Source organism: Nomascus leucogenys, chromosome 18 (genome assembly GCF_006542625.1).
Source record: "Nomascus leucogenys isolate Asia chromosome 18, Asia_NLE_v1, whole genome shotgun sequence".
Lineage (NCBI taxonomy): Eukaryota > Metazoa > Chordata > Mammalia > Primates > Hylobatidae > Nomascus > Nomascus leucogenys.
This window is the reverse complement of record NC_044398.1, coordinates 64,095,682-64,108,185: the sequence shown is the minus strand read 5'-3', so window position 1 is coordinate 64,108,185 and position 12,504 is coordinate 64,095,682. Positions and strand designations below refer to the sequence as shown.

The window sequence follows — 12,504 nt, the reverse complement described above, 5'->3', positions numbered from 1 at the left end:
TGGTCTGCTTTAGAGAAACAGCTGTCAGACATGTGAAATTGTATGATACAGTCATAAATTGCTTATAAAGAAATAGGTGTTTTCCTCCTACCTCCTGTTAGAAAAGAAAAATAAATTCTTAGAACAATATATGTCATATGCCCTAAGCATAGTTTCCTAGGAGGACAGAAAGCTTTATGGTAACCTCCAATTTCCTCAAGCACAGAATAAGTTGGAAAACAAGAAATGTTATTGGAATATGGTTTTACTCATTCTTTTCAATATCTTTTTTTGCAAAAGCTAAATAAGGAAAATTAAACCTTATTTTTCTTACAATTTGTCCTGATTAATAAAATACTATATTCTTCAGAATTCCTGTCATAGTTTTTTTAAGTGATTATATGTTTTGTTTATTATGATAAGTTATACTGTGAGTTCTCATACAGCTTTAGAAAGTTTTAAGTTTATGTTTTATCATGTCTCTTTCAAACTCACCTTTGCTTGTTTTCATGGTGCCTTTTATCAGAATATTTTTCATTTGCACAGTTTCATAAATGCATTAACATAAATTGCATACCAAGATATTGATGTGTTTCTGTAACTCTCAGAATGATTTTAGTTTTCCACTTTCTCACCAACAACATGGTTAAAATCCTGTGAGGTTTCTGCCCCAAGAGGAAATTGATAAAGACGGAAGTTATTGTAATTGGTTGAATTTCCCCAAAACTAGGAAGCAATGAATTTTCCCACAATGATGTAAAGGATTTTTTTTTCATATCAAAAGAATAATTTAGTCTACTCTATTAAAATTATGCCAGTTAGCTATATCCTGGTGTCACATAGGTTCTGTGCTGGTCATTTGTGTGCATGTGTGTGCGTGTGTGTGTATGTGTGTGTGAGTAGCAAGTTTATGTAAAGAATATAAAGTCCACTGACTACAACAGTCTAAGTTTTCAACTGGAATTCATAAAAAACTAATTAATAAGCAAAATATACTTGCCATTTACATTTATCTCAGTATATAAATTGGAAGTTAAGCCTACTATTATTGTTGACATTTTAAAAAATAAATCCTGTGACAATACATTATGATGATCAATATTAAACAATGTTTACGTTGATAGACATCTCATAATAAGCTAATTGGGAAGATTTTTAGAAATTGAATACTAAGCAGAATGGGCCTTTTAACTCTATCTGAATGGCACCTGGTCACCACTAAGACTGATACATAAAAATCCTTTGAAAAAGTTATAATATGTATGAGTTACTAATATAACATGAAAATCACGCTTAGATCCAATTTAGAAACTCAGGCATTATTTTTAAATAAAAGGAAGGTAAAACCTCATGAAAATTTGAATTTTTTAAATTGATTAATGCAAATATATATAAATAATAAATAAAAATGCAAATATACATAAATTACATTTTGTTTTCTCCAAGATAGGCTTATTATTTAAGAAATGTGTCATTTTAAATATATTATCCTAAACATCAAAAGGTAGTATATGGGGACTATTTTTATATATAAATATATTAAGTCATAATTTTGAACTTCTATAATTGATAATCAAAATAGAAATATATGCTCAAGCTTATGTTCACCTCAGGAAAATAATGATCTTTCATTTTTTATTTGAAATTAAAACTGTTATACCTATTCTTCTCCCAAAGAAAAGCATTCTATATTTGGATTTAAAATAAACTTAATTCAATCTCAGTACTAACATTAGTTCTTAAAGGTACTAAATAAATGTTTCTAACCCAGTAAAACAGTTTTCCCCAATAGGTTAAATGTTCATATGATCCCCTTGTACTTTCTGTTTGAGTCAAAAAGGGGCTTTTGGAAATAAAATCCAAAGATCAAACTTTGTGTGCATCATTTACAAGCAACTATTAAGGGAGAAGAGAGAAGCATTTAGCATACTGTGTTCAAACTAGAAGATTCTGGCTGGTGCTGCCTCCCCAGATTTAGAAAGCAGCTGGGGAAACATAAAATAAAGCTAGAATATCAGCCCTGGCTGGAAGCCAAGACAGAGAAGCTGTGCACCCAGAAGGCTAATTCTTTCTGGGCTAAAATTCATTGATAATGCATTATGTTTAGAGTCTAACCTGAAGTGTTATTTTTTTTCTCCAGTACAAACTGTGGGATATTTAAAGAACAAATATATTTTCTAAGTAGAACTAAATTTTAAACTAACAAAGGTTTCTTCTTTTTTAAAAGTTGCTCTGTTGAAAAAATGCAAATAAGCCTACCAGAAACTCCTATAAAATATAGTTTATTCTCAGGAAAAGAAAAAGAAATAACGGTGAGATGCATCATCTAACCATGATCTTGGAGAGGCAGAGAGATCAGAAATGACACATATGGATACATGCCAAAACAAAGAAATGTGAAGGTTTTATTAAAATACCTGGCCTAGTAAAATTTAAAGTAAAGATACACATACTAAATACTGTTGTAGCATATATCTTCTGAAGGTAGACAACAAACAAAAGGTAAACTCTCATTACGTACCCCCAAATAACTAGGAAAAAGAGAAACCATGTTGTCTGTTGATTTATTTGAAGTTTCTGAAGTGAGATAAATGGGTCAGGTGTCAGACACAATGCTACCGCCTTTAGCCATCATGATAAAACATCTAGCCAGCCATTTCTTTAACACTTCAGGAAACTTTCAGCTATGCTGTTATGCAGGGTGTTAAATGCACTATTTTTAAAAGTTATTTTCAGCAAGCTTACGAAGTTAGAGGTGTTATTTGCAATGCAGAATGTGTACACATATATACAGTTATTTCTAATAGATATAGTTCTATTTCCAAGCTTTCTTTATCTCAGTTTTCTAAGGAAAACTATCACTTTCTAGAGGTGACAAATCTAAAATTTCTTTCAGAAATAATATTGAATTGAAAACAGATTTCCTCAAAAGCTAAAATAGTCTGAAAATGAATTCCAAATTAATCAGTAGCCTCAGGCATTTCAAGGCAAAAATATTTTTTTGAAATGTGAATAGTAAATTACTCTTCATTCCAATAGGTAAACATGTTTGTTGATATAACTTAATGTATTTATTTTCTTTGCATTGTTATAGTTTGTCTATATCCATCAGTATTCAGAAAATTCATGCCATGAAATAGGTTTCAATAAAATAGACTACATATGACAGGCTAAATAATGGTTTGCAAGTGACCCTTTGAGGTCATTTACATACATAGGCTGTTTTAGATATATCTTTTAAAAGAGATAATATACTTCATTAACACTAAATAAATAGTTATGTTTAATTAGTTGAAATTTTGAAAAATCTGAGAAAAAAGGTTAAAACTGACTATGTCTGAATGCTTGAGAATATAATTTGATATTGTACTCAGAAAACAGAAGTGAGACTTTTGTTGAGAAACAAAAGTGATGACTCTAGTGAATTATAGAATTGGGACTTCTGTACTAAATCCGATTTGTACTCTGTTTAGAAATTATTACTTCAAATATTTGAAGAGTTCAATGAAGAAAGCAACTTTTAGCAAGCTAATAAACACATGAGTTTTATGTGCGGCCACATGCTTCGTTTGTTCCCAAATTAGAGGAATTTCTCTATTTTGAAAATTCCACCATCAATTGAACTTATGTTGTGATTTATTTCAAATATTTAACCTCCTTTTTAAAAGTCCTTAATGGAATGCATCGTCAAGTATAACTACGTAGAAGTTGAAAGTTAGCTTGGCCAGGTTCACTATATTCAAGTAAAAAGTAAATGGAGAAATGCTTCCTTAATCTCCTTGTATTTGCTCCTTTCTTCTCTTTCTTTTACTCATTTTTCTTATTTCCCTTCCCTTCCTTTCTTTTTCTATTCTTTTTCTTTATTCTTTTCTCTCTTCTCCACTTATTTTACCACTTTTTCCTTCCTTCCTTCCTTCCTTCCTTCCTTCCTTCCTTCCTTCCTTCCTTCCTTCCTTCTTTCCCTTTTCCTTCTTTCCTTTCTTCTTCCTTCTTGCTTTCCGACCTTCCTCTTGTCTTTTTTCTTTTCTTCCTCCCTTTTTCCCTCCTTCCTTTATTTCCATTCATTTTTGCCACTTCAACTTACATGCTCTCTTGCATAATTGGAAAGCAAATCACTCATCTTTAGTATTGTGGCAATTATTAATCTAATAACCTGGTTTGAACACAGAGTAAGTGGGGAAAATGAAGAGAAAGAGTGCATTAAACTGCAATAAGCAATAGAGGAAAAGTAAAATAGGGTGGGAGATTTATTTCAGAGAAATAGTGATGTCGACTTTAACATAGGGGCTGTTCTTCCACCTATAAATTTCCATTTAATTTACTAAATTATTTAAGTGGAAATCTTTTTTTTCCAACACTCCTTTTTTAATATCAGTCACATCTTTTCCATATAGCAGATGCACCTTAGTGGTAAAAAATAAAATGACAATAATGTAAATAATTATTCCTTAGAAATTTTAAATCCCCTGAATCATTCTTATATCTAGTAGTTTAAGGATATTAACATTCATAAGCAACCCAAAGGCCAACTGCCATGATAGTGGAAGAAAAAGAGAGAAGGGAAAGTGATTTCACACATTTAGATGCTTTGGCTTGATTCCATTCCTGAATCAGAAATTCAATTGTAGACTGCTGATCCACAGAATTTGTCATAGTTCATCAGACATCTCAAAAGAGTTGTTCTTCTTCTTGATGTACTGAATAGTCTTTCATGCCTACATAACAATCATTTAAACATCAGAAATAAATACAACATCACTAAAGATTAATGCAAGGAAAGGTAACAGATGCAGAGATACATATGCTCCTGTGAATGCATGTAACAGTCCTAATTCTATTCATTACTCTAAAGTGCAAGTGAATAATTAGAATCAGAATTTAAATTTGGTTTCTCAATCAATCTTTCACTAATAGTTATGTCAATTCAATTGAGATTCCAGGTACTGTAATAAATAAAATAAAACACAATCAATAAATTATACTACCAACTTATCTAAAGTATTATGGTTCTTGATAACACAGTTTTTGAAATTTCTTTCCTTGAAACAGGACATTTTCTTGATAACCATAGAAATAATGCTAAAATTGATCAATCGAGGTTGAACTCAATTCAGTACTTAAATTACTCTATCTGTCTGGACATATTTTTCACCTTAGACAGAAAAAAAATAGCTTTTTTACTTTTGCTCAATAATGTTCATAAAAATAAGGATAATAAATATTATTTTCTATTATTTTTAATATGTGTCAGGCACCATGCAAGTTACTAGGCTGAACAAAATAGCTCTCAGGAGGCTTATATTCTCATGGTAGAAAACTGACAGTAAATAAATAAAGACCCCATAGTAGTGCCTGTGAGTGCTCTAAAGATAAGTCAAGGTGGCACATTAAAAGCTGTATGTGAAAGTGATAGGACTGGTCAGGAAATGCCTTTCTGATAAGGCAGAAACTCAGTAAATCCATATAAAATATAGATGTCAAATTGAGTAACATTATTTTATCTTGTAGAAAAATGTGATGAGGAGTACCAATTTCTTGTAATGTGCAAGCTGACAAGCTGAATTTTGACTCTGTCTATTGATTATCCTCCTCAGGTCTGTGAAGTTGTTTGGGAGAATTTAAGATATGGCACACTATTTAGTGTCACTTCCTCTGGAAAGTAGAAAAACTAATCAGTTTTAGAAAATAGAAGTCTCACCTTTACTTCTTTATATTTCTAAGTATTAAAAAATATTATGTGTGTAAATTATCTCAAATTACTGGTTTTTAAATTTTTTTCTCATAGACTGAAATTCAATGCTATTTATTTCCTTCTTTAATTTTATTCATAGATAGGCTCTTGCACTGTCTGGCACCCAGGCTGGAGGCAGTGGAGCAGTCATAGCATACTGCAACCTCAAACTCCTGGGCTCAAGCAATCCTTCCACATCAGCCTCTCAAGAAGCTGGGACTATAGTTGCACACAACCTCACCCAGATAATTTTATTATTCGTATTTTTTGTAAAGATGGGGTGTCACCATGTTGCCCAGGCTGGCCTTGAATTTCTGGCCTCAAGCTACCCTCCTGCCTCAAAGTGCTAGGATTATAGGCATGAGCCACTGTGCCTGGTCTCAGTGCTATTACTAAAACTTACGTAGCAGAGGAGCTGGCTGCCTATCTCATTCTCCCAAATTGGTGGGGGTAAGAACCAATATTCCAAAACATCACCCAATTGGCTGGAATGATGGGCCTAACATAATGAAATCAAGATCGATGTAATTCTTAGTATTCATGGGTCCATCTGTGAATTCAACTAACTGAAAATGAAAAATATTTAAAAAATAGATGATTGTTTCTGTACTAAACATGTGCAGGCATTTTTTCCTGTCATTACTCTCTAAATAATACAGTATAACAACTATGTACATATCATTCACATTGTATTAGGTATCATAAGTAATCTAGAAATGAGCTAGATTATACAGGAGGATGTGTATAGGCTACATGCAAATACTATGCGATTTTATATAGAGGTTTCAGTATCTCTGGATTTTGGTCCTGGAGGGTTTGGGGGTCCAGGAACCAATCCTTATGACAAGAGATGACTGTTTCTTTTTTAAAAAATTTCTCCAATTATACAATTACCTCAAATTTAACAAGAACCAAAAGTTTGATGACACCAATACAATGCTAATACAAACTTAGAATGCATTAACAGAACCATAGTGTCAACATCCAGGAAACAGTTATCTGTGATCCTATTTAATACAAGTCTGACATTATTTGGCCTGTTCATCATTCTCAGTTTCCTGATGCCTCATGTTAATAGCAGTCTTCTATGACCTTCCTCTTCCCCCATGGTAAACCAGATATTTTTGCCCTACCCCAGACAGTTCCATCAGGGCACTTATTACCTTATGATGTAATTGCTGTGTGTGTGTCAGTGCTCCCCATTTATCCAAAAGCTTTTTGATGGCAGAAACGCTTAGAGAGTGCTTGACCAATAATCAATAGATAATAAGGGCTTGATAAATGTAAAATGTGAGAAGACATCTGGCAACTATGCTATATGAGTAACAGTTGAAAAACACAGTGCTAATTAAAGGAAAAAAGCTAAAAGGGAGCAGTATAGTTATCTTTATATATTGGATACTTTTTTATGCAAAAGGAATTTGTTTTATGTTATGTGACACTAGCAGACTAAGCTACGAAAGGTACGGAAGTTGTTTCTGTGCAATGTCAGGTCAAACAATACTTCCTAAAAATCAGTGAGATTCTATTCAGTCAAAGCAACAAACACAGGCTGGAATGCTACTTGTCCAGAAGACTTTTGTGGAAGGAATTTCTGCCTTGCATAGAAAATAAATGCTGGCTACCAAGGTTTCTTGTTGTTTTTCGTTGTGTCACTCTAAGAAGTATGGACAAAGGTTTTAGAATGAGCAGTTTGCCCACCTAAATCCAGCTCTAGCAGTTGGCTGGAAGACTGGTCAACATAATTCAAGTAAATAACCATTGGGTAAAATTACATAGTGGAAATGTATTACTCTGGATATGCCCTAGAGTAAAAAAGCAAATTTTCATAATAGAATTATTTACAAGATGTACCATTTTATAAAGGAAATGAAATAATACATTTCTTAAGTGAAAGTTTATTTTTGAATGTAAACATATTATTTTAATATTCTTTTGAGACAGTCCAAGAAAGATAACATGTCAACATTAGAGGAATGAATAAGAAAAATACTTTTGCTTTCCATAAACTTCTAAATTTTAAGGAATGCAGAGATTGATTGACTTAATTATGATGCCTTTTTGTAGAAGCCTTCATGTAAACAAATGTGAATTAAAGATGAGATAATGTTGTGACATATTGGAAGGCAGGTGTTAGTTAACCTTGGTTTCCACCAGATCAGGATTCCAAGCCTTGCTTTGCCCTGACTCATGATATAACCTTGAAAATGCTAACTCTTCTTTGCTTCAGCTTCATGATCTGGGATGGGGTAATAATAATTCATAGACTTGCTGAGACAGCTAAATGTAACAATAAGTCCGAAGTTTCTAGTACACAGTGGGAAACATGAGAGATTTTAAATTAATAGTATCAAGTTTTGATTACATGTGTCAGTACTCTGACTTTGTCCTGCAATGCCACATTTTGTACTGATTTAAAGTAACCCCTGAGTGATTAGTATTGACTGCTCCCAATCTTTCTCACTTGGAGATAATGATCTAAGTCACCTTTTTCTACTGTTTCAACTGTATCGTTGATCATATATTTTAATATTAATAACATTGAATCTAACTTAAAGGATCAAATTTCATTCACCAACATTTTAATGTAATTTATCACGATCTTGAAAATTAACTAAACGTTCAAAAATTTTCAGGAAAACATACTATATCCCAGAGAAAAAAATGTTTGATAAAGGGGCCAAATAGTTTTCCTCTATTTTCTGTCACGCTGGAGTAAGCAGAAACATGGAATTTGAAGAGGACAAAGACAAAGATTCAGAAACTAGAACTGGATAGAATAAAAACAAATGCAAATGTTTCCTAGTTGGTCTTCTGACCAACTGCTAGAGCTGAGAGGTAGATGAAGAGAGTATTTATTCCAAAGTCTTTATCCACACCCCTTATAGTGACACAGTGTAAACACAAGAAACCTTCCTGGCCACCATCTGTCTCCTACTCAAGGCAGTAGTAATTTCTTTCACAAAAGCAGTTTGGAAAACATAATAAGATACTTTAAATTACTAATTACTAATGTTAACCTAGGCTGAAAGTAAAAAGATATAAACTAGATTCTAAGTTTTGCCGCAAATGTGCTGATAAATTTTAAATTGATCTCATGGTTTCCACATGTAAAACAAGACCACTTTCACTCCTATTCTTTGTTTCCCCAAAATATATTTTGAATATAAACACAATATTTCACATTTCTAAATCTCCCAGTATTTTCCACCAAACCAGTTTGCTAAGTGAATTATTTTGGTACAATGTCTAGTATTCTTTTAAAGGATCCGTAAGTAACTATTGTGATAATTGTAGATGCCAGTCATCAAGTATTAAAATTAAAATCAAGGTCATCTAGGTTTTCTCCGACAAGTAGCAGAATATGTGAAATCACTCCAGATCTCTTCTCTTGAGTTTTTATCATGCTTTTCTGATGTTTGAGAATTGTGTAACCTGGATTAGTTTTTGGTAGGAGAATAATATCCTATACAGGATATATTTACATGTTACTATCCACGTTATTTCTGGTTTATGGCCAAGTTGGCATTTTATTTGTTAATATCTAAATGACAAAATAATATAAAATGGAAGGAAATTAAATTAAAAATAGCAGGTTTACCAGTGAAATTGAATGGAATATGCCTCTTATAATAAAGAATAATCCAATCATTTTGTGTGTTGCACAAAATTAAGAACTCTGAAGTAAATAAAAGATGGAAATCATAACTGTAGGGTTTATTAAATATATAGTTAGAAAATAATCAGAAGAAAATACCAGTATTTCCTATTTCAGTAAGATTCTTTATAAGTCTTGAGCACAGCAATTAAAATTTTACTTCATGATATTTAAGGTGCCAATATAGAGCAGTGGCAATGAAAGAAGAGATTTATAATTAATTTAAAAATGTGGGTTCATATTAGCTGTTGAACAGTGGACTGGTCACTTCACTTCTTTGGGCATTAAATTATTCATTCATTCATCCCTTGAGTTCTCTGAATAATAATTTTGATAATTAAAATTTATAGCTTTTTGTATTATAGAATTAAAGTGACAATTTAGAGTTTATTTTCCATCACCAGCAGCACAAAGTCAGAATGTCACATAGATAATTTCTTGATAGAAAGGTAACATAATGAAAAACATCTTGCTAGATCTTTCTGTAAACTAGATAATAGACTCTTGTTATATCACCCAAAAATGATCCAAATTTTTGGACAGCATTAATGTATTTACTGTAAGTGTCTCTAGATAAGGAAGTCAGTGGGGCTGGGAGCAGTGCCTCACATTTGTAATCCCAGGACTTTGGGAGGCTCAGGCGGGTGGATCACCTGAGGTCAAGAGTTCAAGACCAGCCTGCCAACATGGTGAAATCCCGTCTATACTAAAAATACAAAAATTAGCAGGGCGTGGTGGCAGGCACCTGTAATTCCAGCTACTCAGGAGGCTGAGGCAAAAGAACCGCTTGAACCTGGGAGGTGGAGGTTGCAATGAACTGAGACCACACCATTGCACTCCAGCCTGGCTGACAAGAGCCTAACTCCGCCTCAAAAAAAAAAAAAAAAAAAAAAAAAAAAAAAAGGAAGTCAGAGGTGTATGGTATAGAAGTGACTATTGACATGAATTTTAAGAGATAGTAGTATTTTGTTACATCTGATGCAGGCAAATTCCATTTATGACGATGGAAGTGACTGCTTACCTAAATTCAGAAGCAGAATAATTAAAATATTACAAATATAGCTTCTAAGAGACTATGGATATTAATGTAACTTCTGAATATAATTGCAATACTATTAGTAGCATTAAATTTACATTAAAAAATGGAAAATTTGATTACTGTTATTGATATTTAATAACTTCTTTTGTGATTTCTTGAAATTAAACTTTAATGTTAAATATTAGGCAAAATTATTTTTCTCTCTCCTTTATGCATAAGTCAGGTGGCAAATTTCTACATTCTGGTTTCATTCACTCGTCTCTGTATCTTATAGTTTTTTTGCCTGTAAGAATACAAGGGTCAAATGAGCATTTTATGTTTCATGGATAACTGCTTCCATGATTGTTTTCTGAGGCAATTAGCAAGGATGCAAATCAATACTAAATATAATAATGGTTTTAAATAATGATTACTGAGCTAAAACAAAGCAATTATCAGTTGATGATAATCATTTTATTGCTGCTGGCTATAAGTTGATTTAACTTAAGTGTACAGAAAAGTGCAGAAAATAAACACTCCATTGTAATATTAAGGACAAAGTTGATCATGTCACTCCCCTGACTTGTCACAGATTTGTGTTTTCTCTTCTTTTTCAAATCTCTCTTTTCTCCTCAAAATCTAAATCCTCTCATTTTTTAATGACTAAAACAATTTACATCCCTCTCCAACCCATCTCCTAATGACATCAGTCCATGGGAATCTCCACTCTCTCTGAAATCTCATATCGCTTACAGAGTTCTCACTTGCTAATAAGCATATATTCCTCATGACAGAAAGTTTTGTATTCCTACTAACTCTTTCGATTCCTTTTCTTTTTCTTCAAACTATTCTCAGCTTCTTCACCACCACTTTGTTTTCAACTCACTTTAACCTTTTACTTGACTTCACTATACCACTGGACTGCTTTAATACCACCACCAGTATTCTCTTGATTGACAAATTCAAGATCAATTTAGTGTTGTATTTCTTGACTCATAAATAGTATTCAGTTTTTATCACAGATATTTATTTTTATATTATTTACGTACAACTTCTACTACCCTCTTCCACCAACACCATTTATTTAGTGTTATTTCCTAAGATTTTTGTGGCAAGCCTTTATCATCTTACCATGCACCCTGTTCCTTAGTGTTCTCACTCAGTATTAGGTTTTTTTTTCTATGCTTTAACTTACACTTCCTGCAAAGAATTTAAATTCCATTTCTATTATTCAGCAAACTAGTGGACATTTCCTTTTTGATATTTCACAGACATTTCAAAAACGATATAATTTACTCATTTTCTCCTCACACTTCTCTACTTCTAACTAACTTTGTATCTTCCCCACTATTACACTTATCATGTCTTATTGCAATTGCCTTTTTATGTCATAGAATATGTCACAGAATAAACTTCTACTGCTTTTGAAGAGTAAAGATAGTGTTTGTCAGATGGATAGTGCATCTGGCTGTTAGAGAGCATTCAATCAATATTAAGTGAATGACTGTGAAAGCCTGAAGTCTTTGGGTGATTTTTTTTTTCCTCTACATCCAATCAGTCACCAAATCATGACACTTCTATTTCTTATGTGATGGGACAAAAATAATTCATATGAAAATATTCACGACCTTGTCTCTTTGACAAACAGCATAACCTTCCACCCTTTTTACTTCCCCTTAAAGATAAGGGCATCTTGCTTTCTGAATGTGAGGTTAATTATCAATACAATAGGAACTTAAAGAAAGGAGGGCAGAGCAGGAGGGAAAAAAAAAGGGAGTGAAGCATTTGGCAGAAACGAAGTATTGTAATGAGAGGATTTCCAGAAATCCTCCCTGCTTTGGGGTGCAGGGAAATTGAAGAGTAGAGAAACAGATATTTTAGAAGTGTCATTTTGTCTTATGAATCAGACTATTTAATGTTATTAAGGAAATATACTTGAAGGACAGAATTCCTTTTAAATAAAGTATTGTGGCTCTTAAACTGTGCTTCTTAAGTGTATCCTACTGTGCATGTGTAATAGTAGCCCACATAGGGCTACAGATTTATAAGAGCTAGAAAGTTATATATAAATGTCATGAAACAGCCTGCTCTTTTTTTGAATAGACTTAACTTTTTAGA

General features: G+C 32.5%; 1 protein-coding gene across 1 annotated transcript in view; it reads left to right on the top strand.

Annotated features, from left to right (window-relative positions):
* The window catches only part of LOC100607259 (N-deacetylase and N-sulfotransferase 4), a 274,548-nt gene that overhangs the window by 917 nt on the left and 261,127 nt on the right, over nt 1-12,504 (top strand). The gene's annotated exons all lie outside the window — the stretch shown is intronic.